The sequence below is a fragment of the Anolis carolinensis genome, chromosome 4 (assembly GCF_035594765.1).
Source record: "Anolis carolinensis isolate JA03-04 chromosome 4, rAnoCar3.1.pri, whole genome shotgun sequence".
Lineage (NCBI taxonomy): Eukaryota > Metazoa > Chordata > Lepidosauria > Squamata > Dactyloidae > Anolis > Anolis carolinensis.
The window spans coordinates 79259764-79279567 of record NC_085844.1 but is presented as its reverse complement, the minus strand read 5'-3'; the positions used below and the strand labels follow the sequence as shown (position 1 = coordinate 79279567).

General features: G+C 36.9%; 1 protein-coding gene across 16 annotated transcripts in view; it reads left to right on the top strand.

The window, feature by feature from the left end:
• Positions 1-19804, top strand: part of atxn1 (ataxin 1) — a 346870-nt gene that overhangs the window by 211022 nt on the left and 116044 nt on the right. For all 16 annotated transcript variants that reach the window (XM_062980695.1, XM_016992935.2, XM_016992934.2 and 13 more), the window contains one exon: positions 326-400. The gene's annotated coding sequence lies outside the window, so the exon portion shown is untranslated. The remainder of the gene's footprint in view (positions 1-325; positions 401-19804) is intronic.

Here is a 19804-nt window from a genome sequence, read left to right as displayed (position 1 = left end):
TGTTTTTCTCGAAGGCTGAGAAAGTATGATTTGCCCAGGTTCACCAATGGGTTTTTATGCCCAAGCAGGTATTTGAAGACTGAGCTATTAGAATCACAATAACTCTCGAAAACACTAATTATCCCAAAGTTGAGACAAAAACAGGGATGATGGGGTCACTTCTTCTACAATTTCTGTCAAAAGTGCAAGGATTATAAAGTCAGATTTAGTTGTTTGTGTAAATTACATATGTGTGTATCCACAAAGAATCCACAAATGAATACTCAAGAAAATATGGCTGGAAACCTAAAAAAATACTGAATAATCTTTATCATTGTTTGTGCAGGTCAGGAGAGCACGTGTACCAACACATTTGAAAACTAAGCAGAAGATTCTAAAGAAGATTGTTCAGGCTGACATGGTGAGTAAATCTTTCTTAATGACAAGCCTCCAGACCTTGCAGGTCACATTACAAATCTTTCAGCTGCAATGAACAAAGATCAGAAGGTGAAGGATAACTTTCTGGGAGATTTTTCCTGCTTCAGCAAATATAGTCATGACCTTGTTACCCTTCGGGATCTTGTTCTGTATACACAAGATGACTTGTATATGCATGTGTACACGTACGTACCCACACCCACAATTAAATACATGTTTGGTGATGTCAGTACTGATAGTGTTAATCACCTGTTTCATGAAATGGGAGTAGTTGAGAATGCAGCAGTTCTTTCCCTTTTCTCTTAGTTATCAGAAAGTAACTAAGACAGCTAAGTAACTACCTGGAGAGTATTGGCTCTCTTTTCGTGGATGTGGTTGCTGTGCAATATAGCTTGCTCTATGACAGGAATATTAAATTGTGTCTCATTGGGACACACTAATAGTTGAGGAGTTATCTTGGTTATTTGTAGTCCCTGCTAACTATTAACTCTAAGCCTAGTTTGGTATCTCGTTGTATAGTCACTTCTTACAGTTCTCTTCGTGCAATGAAGTTTTGGATAGACTTTTCGCACAATAAAAACAGTAATAATCATCTAGTTTCCAAGATTTTCTAAGGTTGCATCTACACTATAGAATTAACACAGTTTATAATTGGCATGATTCAATGCTGTGAAATCATGGGAGGTGTAATTTTACAAGGGTTTTAGCCTCCTCTGCCAGATGGTGCTGCTGCTTCACCAAACTGTGGCAGTTTAAGCATTGTCAAACTGCACTAATTCTACAATGTAGATGCACTCTTAGATAATCTTGGAAAGTGGTAACAGTTCATATAATAATTTTGGAATAAAGGGACCCTGAGAAGGAAGTATTCAGTAACATAATTTTTGAAATCGGCAGGCAAATTTCTCTAATTTAAATTTTCTTTTATGTATCAGTGGGGTGGTTTTGAAATAGCTTCAGTAAACTAAATAGGTACATATCAGGGAAAGGTTTCTCCAGTGAGTTCACAATGAGGAGAAAATCTACGTAATTGTCATCTGCACTGTGTGTGTTTTTTTAAAATCTTTCATTTTTTACTTCTTTTTTTCCCTCTGTGCTATTTCAAAAGAAATAAAGGGAGGGATTTAACAACATCCACCCATGTCATGTCATGAACAGGTTGACGTGTGATCTGAAAAAAGTGTCACAACCTATCAGCTTATTTTTTTAGATCCATTAGCAATTATGTTCTTTTATGTGACTATAGGTAATGCTATTCAGTTGAAACAAAAAAAAATAGTCACAGATTTTTAGAAGCTGCATTCATGCTGAAACCAATTTCAACATTGATCATATTTCTACTTGCCAGTTTGCATGGTCACTATTGCCACTGATTTATTTCTTTGGGATTATATTTGGCCATATGTGCCCCCTTGTTTGTAAAGAGTTTTCATGAGTCAGTAGCACACTGCAGATTACTTAGGCATAGCATTAACTTTTCTGCAAATGTCTGTAAAGTGTTCTTTCAGCTATAATATTCAAGAAATGCAAAAATGTAGAAAATGATTGTGCCATTATATTGGTTTTCAAAACTGGCGGGATATGAACTTCATTTTAAAAATTCCTTTTGCAATCCCATTTAAATATTGTTTTATTTTTATTTCTATTATCCATAAGTCATGTAAAAAAAGAAAAAGCAATAAAACTCCCAGTTCATTTGAGAAAAAATCCCAGTAAAGGAAGCATAGGAATGGAAAAAAATACAATAATTTAGCAAAAGAAAACCACATGTCCAGATAGCAATACAATATTGATGTCTATATGCTTTATGCTCACATATTGAAAGAGTAATATGATCCTCACTTTATTGAATAGCAGGAGCTGAGTATTTATATCTTCCAAATTCTGCAGTAGCAGTCTTTTAGCTGCTGAAAGGACATGAAGAAAATTTGGAAATACATGGCTTCTGTCTATTCCATCTGGGACTTGCTCAGTTTTGGTTTACAGAATATGTTATGTATTTATATTTTTATCTGTTTGCTTAAATTTGACTTGCAATAGTCTAGTTACTTAATGTTCTGTTATCTTTTGATTGGCTCATAAATGTAGTCCTGTGGACTACCTGCTGTACTGGTATTCAAAAAGATAATTAGTCTGGGATTATGAATACAGTGTATACAAAGAAATCCTGGATATGGAAGATGAACCCATTCTGGCCTTGAGCAACCTGAGGTAGGAGACAGCAAAGTCTAGGCAAAAAGCTGAAGAAGGGAAAGAGTGACTGGAATCCAAGAAGGCAAAAGCCCTGAGAGTCAGCAAGAAGGATTTGAAGATAGTCCTCCAGGACATCCTCTTTCTAGAGCAGGAGTGGCCAATTTTGTGGGCCGGTCCCTCCCAGACCTCTCCTCTCTATTGGATTGCATTCCCAAGGAAGCCTGAATCCTTCTTGTTTTCTTCTGTACACTCTCAAATGGTGAGAGGAAGTATCATTTCATAACTTCTTATCTTAATTTTGAGAAAGACTGCGGAGAGAGACTGAGACATTTGGGAGTAGCTTGGGGTCTGGTGATCTTGTGCGGGTGGAGTATTTCCACATGTTTCATACTTGGCTGGGGAAGGTTCCTTGTGATTTTGTGCAAAACTTTTCAGAAAATTGTAGGACTGGTGAGGGACCCTTGAGCTCAGATCAGGGCCCAGGGGCCACCTGTAGTCAGAAGGCTGTTATATGTCTAGAATTACATTGGAAAGCAGTAAGTATCAAGAAGCCAAAAGACTATGCAGATTTTGTCCAGGTAATCCCATCTTGGGCCAGAAGAAATGCTTCAGGGAAAACTGAAGCAGGCCTCTTTTTAAAGATGGTTGAACAGTCCATGCAAAACGCAGCTATGACACTTTTGCCCTACCTTGTTAGATTAACACATTTTGTCCATCTTTAATCAGTGGCAGAGCTTCAGATTTAGGACTCACTATGGCACAGCTGAAGTGGAGGTGGAACACATGGTGATAGGCCATTGTTTTAATAGGCATGTGAATTAAAATAAGAAACCCAATAAAATATAGATAGTAAAGAACATTGATTACACTTAAACAAAACATTTCACTATATAAATGTAAAATAATTTTTATATACAGTGATACTTTGACTATTCATTCCATGACCTGGCTCTTAACTCAAAATGCTCTTATCTCAAAGCATGTTTCCCAATGAAATGCTATTAACACATTCCCCCCAAAGCCCCCTTTTGTTATGTGTTTTTAAATAAGAAAATGTACTTTAAATAACAAATAATGTATAAATGCATATTCACATGGAACAATAAAAAAGAAAGATGAACTTTGAAATGGTAGACGCACATAGTTATGGCAAGAAAGCACAAAGCATGAAGTGAAGAGGCAGAAGCATAATTTTATTCATACTGTACTCTTTCCAGCCCCTTTCCCTCTCTTGTTCTCTCTCCCTCTCCTTTTTCATGAAGCCAAACATTCAAGGAATAAAAACTACACAAAATTAACCAGCCCAAAGTTCCTCAAAGCGGACAAGGACAAAACAGACAGCAATCTCCCAAAGGGGACAAGCGCATGAAGCATGGAGACTATTTCCTTGAAGCCCTATTTATTTATTTACAGTAGAGTCTCACTTATCCAAGCTAAACGGGCCGACAGAAGCTTGGATAAGCGAATATGTTGGATTATAAGGAGGGATTAAGGAAAAGCCTATTAAACATCTAATTAGGTTATGATTTTACAAATTAAGCACCAAAACATCATGTTATACAACAAATTTGACAGAAAAAGTAGTTCAATATGCAGCAATGTTATGTTGTAATTCCTTTCTTTATCCTCTGAAAAGGACAACGCTCATAGATGGAAGCACATACATAGCCATGTGATGGCTAATGATGATAACTTGGCATGGAAAATATTAAAGATGTCAGTCTCCAGCAATTTTTGGCAATTTTACATGGGAAGAAGACAAACTATTCTGGTAATGACAAGTGCTGCAAACTCTGAAATATAATTTCTGTGGTATAGCTCAATAACTCAGCATCTTGTTTCTTTAGTAAACTACTTAACTAGTGTATGCAGGAGTATATACAAAGATAATAATCATGCTTGCTGCAACTGCTTCTTGTAAATCACCCTGAGGACATTTTTTTAGAATGGAATAAAAATATTTATGTTGAATAAATGGTTGACATTGTGTGTGCTTATCAGTTAGCTGATTTACATTGATCAAATACATCTGGCCTTGTTTCAGGGCCCATGATGAGAAGCCAATAATCTGATTTGAATATATATTTATCTCTGTATAAAGAAAAGCAATCATCACCTCTTCATAATCTTTTAAAGTAGGGTATGACTGATTTTAAGCTTATTCTCTCTGTTTTCTGAGTAATCTCTCTATAAACAGTTGCTGTTTGTTCTGCATCAAAAATTCTGTCAGCTCAGTAGTAATTGGTATAATTTTCCCTGTCTTTTATGTTCTTGTCAAAATAAACTCAAGCAGCACTGAGAATTGTGCAAGTCCTCTTTTACCATTATGTATTAATCCGTATTGCTACTTAATGTTGAAGTTATGAACATAAGAGGGTTAATCCAACCCAGTGGAACTCTCTCCCCGGGGCCGTGGTGGAGGCTCCTTCTTTGGAGGCTTTTAAGCAGAGGCTGGATGGCCATCTGTCGGGGGTGCTTTGAATGCGATTTCCTGCTTCTTAGCAGGGGGTTGGACTGGATGGCCCATGTGGTCTCTTCCAACTCTACTATTCTATGATTCTATGATTCAGTAGATCCCACATTTCATAAACCAAAATGAATCTGTTAAGTCTGCCAGATTGGAATACAAACATTCTACACTGTAGTCAGCTGCACATTATATACAGCTATCTCCAAATCTCAAACCTGTTGCTATTTTCCATTGGTGTCCCAACCAATATCATGTATGGGGGGCAAAAGACAACCCCATGCTGGTGTGTGTGTGTGTATTGATGCCGTGTTTCCCCGAAAATAAGACAGTGTCTTATATTATTTTTTGCTCCCAAAGATGTGCTAGGTCTTATTTTCCATGAAGAAGAATTCACATTTATTGTTGAACAAAAAAAATGAACATTTATTATATACTGTACAGTAGTTGTCATCACAAACCAACATAACCAAACCAGACAAATTGTGACTCCTGTCAAGAATTTCTTGTTACTATCATTATTTCCATGTACAACTGGTATGTACATTTACCAATCTTGCATGCTCTGGTGTTTTGTTTGGTGGGCGCCGAGCATGCTTCCAAACAAAAACTTTGCTAGGACTTACTTTCGGGGGAGGTCTTATATTTACCAATTCAGCAAAACCACTGCGAGGTCTTATTTTTTGGGGATGTCTTATTTTCGGGGAAACAGGGTAGATGGATGGTGCAAGCAAACAGTGATCTTCTTTATATACATAAGACTAATCATTTTGGTGTGTCAAACTTTATGGGAATTACCATATTTACTTGAGTCTAATGCTCACCTTTTTTGTGTAAATTACCTTGCCAAAATTACATGCACATTAGATTTGCGTAATACAGTAATCTTAGTGCTGAGCCAAAGCAAAAAGGAAAGGTACTTCAGGAGCTGTACCTGGAGCTCCTCTTTGAGGGATGTCATCTCTAATATAATGCTATGTAATCCTGGAATTACCATGTTTCCCCGAAAATAAGACATCCCCATAAAATAAGACCTAGTACAGGTTTGGGAGACTTGCCGAATATAAGACCTCCCCCGAAAGTAAGACCTAGGAGGGAGCCGCTGGTTCCGCTGCCGCGGCTCCCTTCTCCTTCCTCAGCTGGTGCTGTGCAAATAAGAAAGTGCTGCTCACGCTTTCCCCTCTCCCTTCCGTTGCTTCCCCCTTTGGTCGGCACTTGCTGAAGAGGGGGAAGGAAAAGGTGGGAGAAAAAGCTTCTCCTTAGCCTTCCTGGCTGGTGCTGTGTGAATGCAAAGGAGAAGGGGCTGCTTGCTCTTGTCCCTTCCCCCTTTGGTCGACATTTGCTGAAGAAGAGGAAAGAAAAAGCAATAGAAGAGCTGTGCGAATGAGATCCTTTTCTCCTGCCTTTCCCTTTCCCTTCCGCAGCTGCCGCTATGGAAGAAGGGAGAGGCACGCACTCTTCCTGCCTTCTCACTTTCCAGCTTCCTCACTTTCCACGTGGCTACCTTTCCTACCTTCTTCCTCCCTGGGTGTGTGCCAGGTAGTGTATGAGAACCAGGTACATTTTTCAAGAAAGGTCTATTATTATTACAGTAGAGTCTCACTTATACAACACTCGCTTATCCAACATTCTGGATTATCCAACGCATTTTTGTAGTCAATGTTTTCAATACATCATGATATTTTGGGGCTAAATTCATAAATACAGTAATTACTACATAGCATTACTCCATATTGAACTACTTTTTCTGTCAAATTCATTGTATAACATGATGTTTTGGCGCTTAATTTGTAAAATCATAACCTAATTTGATGTTTAATAGGCTTTTCCTTTTTCTTTTTTTCTTTTTACATATTCGTTTCTTTATGAGACAATTTTTATATCTTTATCTTAATCCATTTCCAACCTATATACTATATAACATTTGTATCTTATTTCTTATGGCTTGATCTCCAGATTGATTCATGATATAGTTCTTTACCATTGTCCATCTTTCTTCCATTTCTCTTGTTCTATTTTCATTAGTTTTTACAACATTTAGTTTCACATTCATAATTTCAAATTCCATTTGCTCCACCATATATTGGTACCATTTATTTACTGTCCATTTTGATTTATCTTTCCACCCTAATACTATTACTGCTTGTGCACATTCAATTATTGCTTCTTTTATTTCCCTTTTATTTCCCATTTCCTCTCTTTTCCCTAATACCGCCATTTCCTTTGTTATGACCCACTCATTTCCTAGTATTTGATTTGACTCATTTTGTATAGTCTGCCAAAAATATTGTACATGTTCACATTCCCACATCATGTGCATAAACCGCCCTTTCTGATGACATCCATGCCAGCACTGACTACTCCCCTTTTTATAGTAGTATGCTAATTGGCAGGGTGTACGATACCATTTGTGCAATATTTTCCTCCTCATTTCTCGTACTCTGGTATTCCTTTTCATCCCTATTGTCTCTACCACATTTCTCATCTCTTGTTCTGTGATTTGCAAATCACAGTTTAATAGGCTTTTCCTTAATCCCTCCTTATTATCCAACATATTCACTTATCCAACATTCTGCCAGCCCATTTATGTTGGATAAGTGAGACTCTACTGTATTTCTACTTTTTGGAAGGGAGACAAATGAGGAAGGAGGCGTCATGGCTTTAGGAAGAAAGAAAAAGCATTTGCTCCATATGTAGCTCATCTTGACCCAGAGGACGCCATTCTTTGCATGCATTCTGCTGTAGACATTGCTGGCCTGCAACTCCCACCATTCCATAGCTAAGGCCTGATGGGACTTGTAGTGCAAAACCCACTTTCCATTGACCTTAAAAGAGTGCTCTGACCACCCACCTGAATGCTAAGTGTATGTGTGAGATGGGCAATGTGCAACCCCCACAAGCTGTTTCCTGTGGCCCTCCATCCTCTTTCTGTTCCATCCAACTGGGCCTTTGAGGCTGTCAGTGCAGATCCCAGATGCTCTTGGCTTTAAAACTAAACAAACAAAAACCCTGAAATTGTTCTTCACTCCACTTAGATGCTACAAGGAGCCCTTTGAGTAAAAAAAACATTTTGGGATAAAGACAGATGACATGGGAAGGGAATGTAAGCTTCTAAGATCCAGTATTGGGATATCCATTCCTTGGATCTCTGGCAGTTACAGATCCCTCTTCTAAAATAAAACAATTAATTATATTTTTCTTCATGTGAATCACATTTTCTGGTTCTGAAATTTGGCAAGTACATCAATATTTTTGTACACTGGAAGATCACCTGTCACTTGTAATGCACATCACAATCTGAGCTGCCTTTTCCCTCTTTTATGGAAGGGTATTCTAATCTTGAAAATTAATCAGGAATGACAGGAATATCATGTTATGGACTGGAGTAGAGTGCAATATATGTCTTGATATGATACCTCATGAACTGTAGTTATTTTTCTTAATCTGTTTATCTTATTATGTTTATATTATTGATGCACTCTAATTGCTCTTTATGTGATTTTAATAGAAATAGTAGCAGTAACAAGACATTCTTGATAGGATTCACAGTTTGTCTGGTTATGTTGGCTTGTGATGTTCATTTTTTTTTTGTTCAACAATAAATGTGAATTCTTCTTCATGAAAAAATAAGACATCCCCTGAAAATAAGACCTAGCACATCTTTGGGAGCAAAAATTAATATAAGACACTGTCTTATTTTCGGGGAAACAGGGTAGTTGTTGTTGTTTTTTGGCGAGGCATCCACATTCTTTGGCAGAGAAGACTCAAGACCTTATAAAGCTATAGCCCCATGATTCCATAGCATTGAACCAAGGCAGTTAAAGTGGATTTATTCTACAGTATAGATACACCCCAAGGTTTTATTTTCCATTCCTGGAAGCTTTGGTGCTCTAACACTTTTGTTTTTTTTTAAAAAAGAATTCTAAACAGGCAGCAGTTGTAACGGTCAAATGACATGTTTTGCCGCTGCAATTACTTGGCAACAATTACTTTTTTTTGGTTTCAGGGTTTTAAAATTTTAGGTGCACATTAGTTTCAATGGTGCATTAGACACCATTAGATAATGGTGCACTGACTAGCCTAGCACCCAGTAGTTTCTATCTAACAATGAAACAATGAATGCGGGGCCCCAAATACTCTGTATTTACTCTTATATAAAATATATAACTTATATCATTTTTTAAAAAGAGAGTAAGGAGGGGGGCGTTTTGATCTCTTTGAAGAGAGAGTTCCAGAGGCAGGGGGCGATCATGGAGAAGCTCTCCTCTCTCATTCCCACCAGCCATGCTTGAGATGGGAGTGGGACTGAGAGCAGGGCCTCCTCTGCTGAACGTAGTGCCCGAGCAGGTTTGTAAGTGAAGAGACAGTTTGCCAAATAGTCTGAGCCCAAACCGTTTTGTTCTTCTTTTGCTGCTGTAGCCAAGTAAACTTGAAATGGTCTGTGTTCTTTTTCCAGTGTGGTTACAATGCAGCTGGAACATTCAGTTATAGTATATAGGTTTTATTTGTGCTTCAGCAAGTTAAATGACATGGGAGACATAGTTGTTTGTTCCTCCAAAATTATGGTTTTTCCTCCTTGAATTGTCTTTTAAGATTACATATGATATTCAAGAGAAGAACAATAAGTAGACACGCAATTTGGGGCCCCGCGTTCATTGTTTCATTGTCAGATAGAAACTACTATGTGCTAGGCTAGTCTGTGGATTGTTGTGTTGTTTACAGTGAGATTGTTTGATGCTTGGAAAGGAAAATTACCAGGTACCAGACACTCCATGTATAAAACAAGAAGAGATTGGAGATTAAATTGCTACTCAATGTAGAATTTACTGTAAATGAAAGAAGTAGACTAATGCTATGCCTCATGCTGTCCATGATTGCCTTTTTGTTTGTTTGTCCTAGTTTATCTCCCTGTCCTATTATTGGAGAAATAAGACTTTTGTGGGTGTGATTTTACCCATCCTTATGCTCTTCTGTTGAACCCTCATAAAAATGGCAATATTTCTGCCATGGCCTTTTCTATTTTAAACTGATGTTTGTACATGATTTTTCAGATACTAATGTTCGCATAAGTAATGATCCCATTATAGCCATTATTAGTAAATCACAAGCAGCCTAAAATTTTAAGTAAACCAACATTTGTTTCAAATGTAACCTTCTGCTATAACACTATGTAACATGTTAATTGTTCCTGGGTTATAAATGTCATTTCCTAATTAGTTTTATCATTAAAAATGGGAAAAATTATTAAACTGCAAAAACATTTTTGTGGGACTGCTGCAGCACATTTTGCTATAGTTTTTCAATGAATATCTCATTGGGTCTCAATTAATTTTCTATAGTTTGTGGCAGGCACAAAAACGAAGTTTCTGGAATATAACAACTACTTTCCAAGTAAGTACTGCAAAATTAAACAAGAAGTAACACTTTCAAACCCAGTATTAGAAGACTGGGTTTGTAGAATCTTCATTGATAAGAATAAATTAAAAATATATTTAGGAATGACTGAAAGGTAAATTTGAAAGTATAAGGACAAAGACCAAGCAAAGCAACACAGAATATTGTGTCATTTTTAGTACTATGTATTGAAGTTTAAAAGTATTTAATTACCTCCCATGTGGATTATTGTAATACTCTTGATGTGAGACTGCCTCTGAGAAAGTACATCATGTCTGTGGTATCTAAAGAACTGGGTAAATTAAGAAAACAGCCCAGCTGTTCAATTAGGATAATTTACTTATTTGTGTTTTAATACGGTGGCTTACTGTGTTTTGATTCATATCAGAAGACATCTTGGGCTGCTTTAGATCTTCCATTAATGGGAGAAAGATAGCATATAAGATAGATAGAGAGAGAGAGAGAGAGAGAGAGAGAGAGAGAGAGAGAGAGAGAGAGCGCTTATTTTTATTCTGACTATACTTGACTTTGCTCTTGACGGTCACTTTGCAGCTGGCTGGAATTGTGGTTTTGTTCGTTGTTGCAGTTGCTTGGGGCTAAGCTCTTATTAACTGGTGATAACATTTTGAAAGTATCTCCTTTTTCTGTTCTAAACTGTTTTTTTCCTTTTTTTACTACAGTAGAGTCTCACTTATCCAAGCTAAACGGGCTGGCAGAAGCTTGGATAAGCGAATATCTTGGATTATAAGGACTGATCAAGGAAAAGCCTATTAAACATCAAATTAGGTTATGATTTTACAAATTAAGCACCAAAACATCATGTTATACAACAAATTTGACAGAAAAAGTAGTTCAATACGCAGTAATGTTATGTTGTAATTACTGTATTTACGAATTTAGCACCAAAATATCATGATATATTGAAAACATTGACTACAAAAATGGCTTGGATAAGTGAGACTCTACTGTATTTTGAACTACAGTATCAATTCACTTAAGTTTCATTTAGTTTTGGATTGAAAGTGAAAGCAAGATGCCGGTTTCTGTTGAACTAATTTAGAATGCCCTTTTAAAACAGTTGAATTTGGACAGTAGTTTTTACAGACTGGATCAGGGAGTAAGTGACAAGACTTAAAAAGATCTGGTCAAGGAAATACTCTAATTCTTTCAGAAGACATCATGAAAAGACCAGATGGTACCAATCTTATTTGTTTTCAGTATATAAAAGTTAGATACTTTAAAGTTGCCCAACATTAGGTCTTTGACTTGTTTTAAGGATCTTTGTAGACTATGCAATCCCAATGTTGATGCTTTACTTTACTTTAAGTTGGATTGTTAAGCAGCATATCTAAAGAAACACATTTGTTCTGGTAATAGATCTTCACTTCAAATTGGTTTTTAATTAACATAAAAATGAGTTATTGTTACATTTATAGTTGTAATACAATGTTGTGCCAGGTTGATGAGTCAGTTTCAAAGAAATTTTGGGAAGGCTGTGACACCCAAGCCAAATATTTTCATATCTGGTGGAATTGTTAGTTGAAGTGGATACTTCGGGACAACATAGTGCAGGTAGCATTTGATATTGTGGAACAAAATATTAGCAAATGCTTTCTCTTTTAATTATAGAGCTACAACTGAATCTGGGTACCATATTTAAGTTTTATCAGAATCCATTGATAGTATAGTTGATAGTAAAATGGTGCTTTTCTTTAATCCAGACGATAATTTATTGAGTAACCTTTACTAAGTCCATATTTCTCATGCCAAACATTTTTCCTGTTCCCTTTTAATCAATCATTTAGAAGGTGGACATGTTAATACAAGTCTTTTGGATTATTCTATTTCAGATTCAATACTTAAATATTTTGAAGAGCGATAATACTGAACTAGGCATAGTCAGCCTCAGGTTATTGTTTTTCAAATCAATATTCAAAATGAATATCCAAATTAACTTGTCATGTGTTAAAGCTGTTATGACCGACCCACATATAGCTGAGAAGGAGTTCTTCTGATTCACTGGATCATCAGCATCAGTTCATTTCTAAGTACATATCAATAGAATATGGTTGCATGTGATCAAATTAGGTATGGTTAATTTCAGAATAATTAAGAATATTAAAATCAGCTGATATAAGGGATGTGTACAAAATCTTCCTCTGTATATATATTTCTAGGAACAAGAAGGCTAGTAATATTTAATATCTATTATTCTGGATTGAATTTCTAATTTTTTGCTGCTTGTATTCCATTTACTTTTCAGCTTTCAATTCTTTTGTGGTTTCTTTTACCTGTATGATAAGCACAAAAGAAAGTGTGTTCACTTAAATGCACATGACAGATTATTTTTGATAATTCTTTTGTGCGTTTTTAAATACTTCAGAAGAAAGTAGTAACCCCCATTAAAGTCTTTATTCCCTGCCTGCAATGTAATTTTCCATCTGTAATACTTACAGCTGCCTTCTTAGTTAGGGGAATGTTGTGTGGCAAAGGAAGGTGAGAATCAGTAATGCCATGAATTAATTAATTACGGTATTTTTCGTTTTACACAATCAATCACTCCACTGTATCAGCTCTACAAGAGCTTTCAGTATTTTAAATAATGAACATAGGATTTAGAAATATGGGAATTCTTCAGGAGCATCATGTCTTATCTTGAGTTAAAGTAGGAAAGAGCTATACACAATTATGACTCTGGTTTATATGTGACTTTCCATGCAACTTGAACAATAGGCATACTACAGGCAGGCAGCTTAATGAGTCAGTGTCCAAAACTCAGCATGAGTTTACTGAGTGTAACTGTGACTAATTTGCTCATCTACTGAATTGACTAACAGAACATAACCTCTGTTTCTTAAGAATCCTTCTAGCATTTGTCTGTGCTGAATATACAGTTAGCCGTGGCTTCCTCAGACATATTGTATATCAGCTTTTTCAAAATAGGAGCATAAAAATATTTCAAAGTATTGTGCATATAGATAAAATTCTTGCTACCCAAGGCAGATAACAGTGGCAACATTAAATAGAAAGAAATGAAAAAATACAGTTAAATTATAACAGATTAAAATATATTTAGTAAAAGCTTTAATCAGTCATAATCAGTATTGCAATTTTGATGCCAAAGGCCTATCAGAATAAGAAACCACCGTAGACTTATTTGGCCAGGAGTTGCAGAACCTGGATGCCCACCAAATGAGCCTCTGAAGATTGCAGAGCGAAAAATATTTGAGTCTCACCCACTGATATAAAGACTTAGGCAGACTTACGAGGGACGAGATAGTCTTCATAATCAGTGATTTGGACAACATAACTACATAGTCACATTCATATCTGAAGAAGTCAGAATGAGTGGGACCGGATTCCAGCTGAGGCACTGCATTACAATACTTCCAGCAGAGAGCTCTCTCTCTCTCTCTCTCTCTCTCTCTCTCTCTCTCTCTCTCTCTCTCTCTCTCTCTCTCTCTCTCCTCCCTCCCTCCCTCCCTCCCTCCCTCCCTCCCTCCCTCCCTGCAAATACATACATACATATAATGGTGCTGAGGAGAGCCTGAGACCTCGCCGCCCCATTAAATCAGAGTATATACTAAATCAACAGAACCCCTTGGGCATCCATTTTCAAATACACACACTCAGAACTTGAAGATGAAATAGATCTAACAGGAGAATGAATACATAGATCACTGTTACTATTCTGTGTAGTAACCCCCTTGCCCACATGTTTTGTTTTGCTTTCCTATGTAAAGAGAAATTCTGTATGCAAAGCTGGGAGAGATTTAGCCTTCCATGTCTCTTTCCACCAGACATGTACAAGCCAGGGTTGTTGCGTGTTTTCCGGGCTGTATGGCCATGTTCCAGAAGTATTTTCTCCTGACGCTTTGCTCACATCTATGACAGGCGAAACATCAGGAGAGAATACTTCTGGAACATGGCTATACACTCTGGAAAACAAACAACAACCCTGTGATCCTGGCCATGAAAGCCTTCGACAACACATAGTAAAAGCGAGGTTGAAGTACTAATCTAGGATCAAGTCCTGAATGGCTATTGATTCTCTATTCATTCAACTCAGTGAATAAATTATTGTGTTTTTTTTTTAACCTCAGTATGGAAATGAACTGCTCAGTACATTCCCTCCTTCCTTCCAAATAGCCAGCCACTTGACCTTACTTTAACATAAAACAGGGTAATTCTGTATTTCTTCAATCCTAACACACTTTTTCCTTATATGGACATCTCTAAAAATGGGGTGCATCTTAGAATCATAAGTGCATCTTACCGTGTTTCCCCTAAAATAAGACCTCCCCAAAAAATAAGACCTAGCAGGGGTTTGGGGGGATTGCCAAATATAAGGCCTCCCCTGAAAGTAAGACCTAGCAACTAAGGCTGCAGGAGAGTTCCTTTGGGAAGCATGGCTGCAGGACTAAAGCAGCACTCATACACAACGGAGGGAGGGAGGGAGAGAAAGTGCTTGCTTTCTGTGCCTCCCTGCCTTGCCTTGCCATGCCTGTCCCCCAGCTTGAAAAACCTTCCGTGGCTGCTGCTGCGCTGCCGTTTCTTCCTTCGGAGACAAGACTCCGTCCTGGCCATGCTCGCTTCGCCCCCAAGGCTTCTGATTGGCTCCTGGAGCCAGGGCAAGGGAGGGTGGGAGGGAAGGAAGAGGGCTTTAGACTCGTCCTGCTACTTCTGCTTCTTAAAGGTACAGGACGCATTGGGATTCTCCTCTCATCCTTATTCCTATCCTATGCCATGAAATTTATTAATTTATACTATTATTCTATTACCATATTATTATCATCATATTCTGTTACTATTATTATATCCCATTATCCTATTAATATATTTTATATCATTATATTATATTTTTCTATTATTATTATATCATTATATTATTATTCTATTATTATTCTATTATATTTTCATATTATTATATTATTATTCTGTTATTATTATATTCCATTTTATATTATCCTATTAATATATTTTATATCATTATATTCTATACTATTCTATTATATTATATTATTATTTTATTATTATTAGCATATTTTGTTATTATTATATTCCATTTTATATTATCCTATTAATATATTTTATATTATTCTATTCCATTCTATTATTCTATTATATTATCCTATTATTATATTATTATGCTATTCTGTTATTATATCCTATTATTATATTATCCTATTAATACCATATTATTATCATATTCTGTTATTATTATATCCTATTATTATATTATCTCATTAATATATTGTATATCATTATATTATTATTATATTATCATATTATTATTATAGTATATTATATTATTCATCATTCATGACTACATTGAAACTAGAATAGAGAGAAATCAGCGTGGAAACCTTGTGAACCCTAAACTGCAAGAGGTACCATAGATTGTTGTACATGTAAATATTGGTAGTAACAAGAAATTCTTGATAGGATTCATAGTTTGTCTGGTTATGCTGGTTTGTGATGACAACTACTTTACAGTATATAATAAATGTTGTTCAACAATAAATGTGAGCTCTTCTTCATGGAAAAATAAGACATCCCCTGAAAATAAGACCTAGTGCATCTTTGGGAGCAAAAATTAATATAAGACCCTGACTTATTTTCGGGGAAACAGGGTATGTAATTTTGGTGAAAGTGGTACTGAAATTAGGGTGCATCTTTCAATCGATGGCATCTTACAGCTGAAGAAATATTCCGCTGTGCTTGTGGTGAGTAATTACTGCTATATATTTCTTTGTTACTCCCCCCCCCCCCCTCACATCTATCCTCCAGACTGTTCCACTTTCATGTGTCCCTGTCCAAAGTGGAGTACTCCTCTGTCCCTCTCACTCCGAGTTTTTATCTTTGTGTCCATGCGGCCTGCCCTTGTTTTTACTGTTTCTTTGATTTTTTGATGTAATGTATATTATCATCCATTGTATTGTTTTAATTGTGTTATGATATGCTGTTTTATATTTTATTATATTGTATTGCTCTGGGCATGGCCCCATGTTAGCCGCCCCGAGTCCCCGTTGGGGAGATGGTAGCGGGGTATAAATAAATATTATTATTATTATTATTATTATTATTATTATTATTATTATTATTATTATTATTGTAATTATTTCTTCCCTGTGAACTCTTTCTGTTTGCCAATATAAACGCACTGTTTTGGAAATAGTTCAAACATTAGTAAAGTTTTAGGTTTTTTGATTTAGAGGTTTGGAAAGTTGTATCTCTGTAGAATCATATTGTTGGACATGAATTCTAACCTACCCCAAACAGTATGGCCAGTAATTAGGGATGATATGAGCTTTAGTCTAGCAATGTTTAGAGAACCACAATGGATCTATCTGTTCTCTTATCAGACTCACTGTACTGAGCTGGAGCTAGTTGAACTTTTTCGGTAGTGTGGGGACAACAATATTTAAGAATTTGTGCTGTAGCAATGTTATTGGCTGACTTACCAGTACGGTGAACTTTACTAACTTGTTTCAGAGCAGATAATTCTCCACACTGAGTTACTGATAGCAGAGGTCAGAGTTTGATCCTCTTGGCTTTACTGTTCCTACAGAACATACATCTTAATCACAGAAGCATTCTTTTGCTATTCCAATAAGTATTGTCACAAGCTTGGAATACTTATTGGAATAGCAAAAGAAGAAGTCAGTACTCCTTTCACACTGTGCCGAGGTAGGTGGCAAGTGTTTCAATTCCTAGCATTGGTTTCTATGCTCACTGGGTGCCCAGTGAAGTGAGTTTAAACTTTGTTAAAATCTTTCTATTACAATCATTGAAAGACTATTGTAGTAGTCTACATTATAAATGTAAAAGTTGCATGACAATGAGCAATGCACATAGATGCCATTGAAAATATTCACTTATAAACTGAGTATGTGTCAGCTTTCAAAGATGTCCAGAACTGCAGATTGAGACCAAAAGAAATAAGCAGGATCTCAAGGAATGCTGTATCACCATGCATGCTCATACACACATGAGGTTAAATTCCAGCTGACATCTTGGATATACATTTGAAATCATCTTCTCTGTGATGCAGAGACAAACATCCCCACAAAGCATTAGGGGTGGTTGGGAATAGGGGCTTCAGTTTAGGAAATTTAACATCTCCCTCCCTCTCCCTTTTGCCCTGGTTAAAGAACTATTAAATATACATTGTCAGTTAAGCAAGGTAATATTAATACTTCTCAGATATTTTACTGCTCTTGCTTGTGAAATGTCTTGTGATAGTTACACTTAAAATGTGGGTATTAGGCATAAAAGAGGAAGATGAATAAGCAAACTCCTTCTGTAAATCAGCAGCTCTTTTAAAATGTATTTCACATCTTCCTTCAGTCACTTGACACCTCTAGCTCTCTCCTGGGATTTATTTTTATTACTCTTGATTTTAATCTTTTTATCTTTTCCCACAGCCATCATTTCTATTTAATGGATAATGTAAAGTTATGGAGATGGACTGGGCAATGTTGGTGATATGTATAGTGATTGGAACACTGGAAAATGGATTTAGAGATATGCAGTCAGCCCTCCACATTCATGGGGATTAGGAAAGCAGGGACACTGCAAAAGTGCAAAAACAAAAAATACAAAGGAGGCAGGGCAAGGCTTCCTTGCATAACTGATGGTGGGAGGGGGGTCCATGAAGGGGGTAGTTTGGAGAATGTGCCCTCAGCTTCCCCTCCAAACTCTCGTGCAATTGCATGAACATCCACACTGCAACCCTTTCTCTTGGGAACAGGAGAAGTAACCATTTTGAGCCACCACCCCCTCCTGAAGCCTGGCTTGTCATCTGAATGTCATACACACATTCATACAGAAGCCCTGCACCTTGAGCGGAAGAGAGAATGAGCTAGTGCAACCACCTCCCTCCTTAATTCTGGGGCCTCTGTGTGCACATCCACATAGCAGTCCCGTGTCTCAGGAGAAAGGAGAGGGTTTCTCACGCTTACAGCCACTGCCTTCCTTCTCAAAGCCTGGGCTGCTGCATGAATATTGTTATATAGCAGCCTCACACTTTGAAAGGAAGATAACAGTTGCCTTTGTAAAAAGGAGCTTCTTTGTCAAAGCATTTGTTAACTGGAGCATGCCTGTAATAGCAGTAGCAGCAGGGCATATGCTCCATTGTAGATCGCATGCATAAGTGGGGATAGAAAGCATGACAAACACCTACCCATTATTATTTCCCCCTTGTAATAAGAAGCAGAGGAATGAGAACTATCCTGGTTCAGTAGTTTGAGTGTTGGACTAAGACTTGGGAAGACTATGGTTCAAATCCCTACTTGGGCGTGGAAATTTTGAGTGACTTTGGGCTAACAACACCCTTTCAGCCTTAGAGGAAGGCCAGTGGCGAACTCCCCTTGAATAAATCTTGGAACAACAACCAAAGGAAGCCCCTATAGGGTCAAAATAAGTTGGAAATGATTTTCAGGCACACACTACACAATTAGAAACAGCAGAAACCAGAGAAGGTATGATTGTGTAATAGTAAAGTTAGGCAAGGGGTATGAAATCAATTCTATTTCCTTAGTAGTTTGTATAGCTGACAGTTACACCGATGAATCATAGCAGGGAGGGGGAAGTGTCATTCCCTCAACTGAAAAGCATAGTAAAACTTACAAGAAAGGTCAAAGCACTGTCTAAACTAGCTTGAAAATATTCTGAGTGCCTGATGGAATGAAAGCAAGATTCAGAGAGTGATACCAGAATATTACTGGTCTTTCATTTGTTTTAGTATTGCTTATTGTTTATTTATTTTTTTAGAGAAAGTAAAATGCTATCATTTTAGTGTGCATCAAAGGAAAATGCATTTCATAAATGTCTAGATGTGAAGCAATTTCAACTAAATTTTGCACAAATCCTTTCCCAGAGATTGGCTGTCAAGTGTAATAAAAAAGATAGAGGCAGCACTTTTGCAAAACCCGATGAGACTTAGAAGAGTAGGATTTTTCTCTCTCCTGAACTTGAAATGTGGTTGGAGATGTCAGTTTTTAGTGCTTTGAGAAGTAGTTAGCTTTTAAAGAGCACCAATTCGCAGCAAACACAGAATGATTTTGAAGTGTAAAGTCTTGGGAGGAAAGTTGACAGATCCCCCATAGTTAGGTCAGGCAGGCACATACCACATCTCTGATGCTTTCCTGTCCAGCAGTTTTGCACAGCTGGCACAAGAAAGAAACACAGAATGAACGTACTTTTTATGGATTTACTTGGTCATTTAACATAATTGTATCACCCTGTCTAAGGCAGACATGCTGAAAATGCAAAAAACAAAACAAAACCCTTCACTCTTTCAGGGTAATCCTTCTTAAAAAAGAATTACAA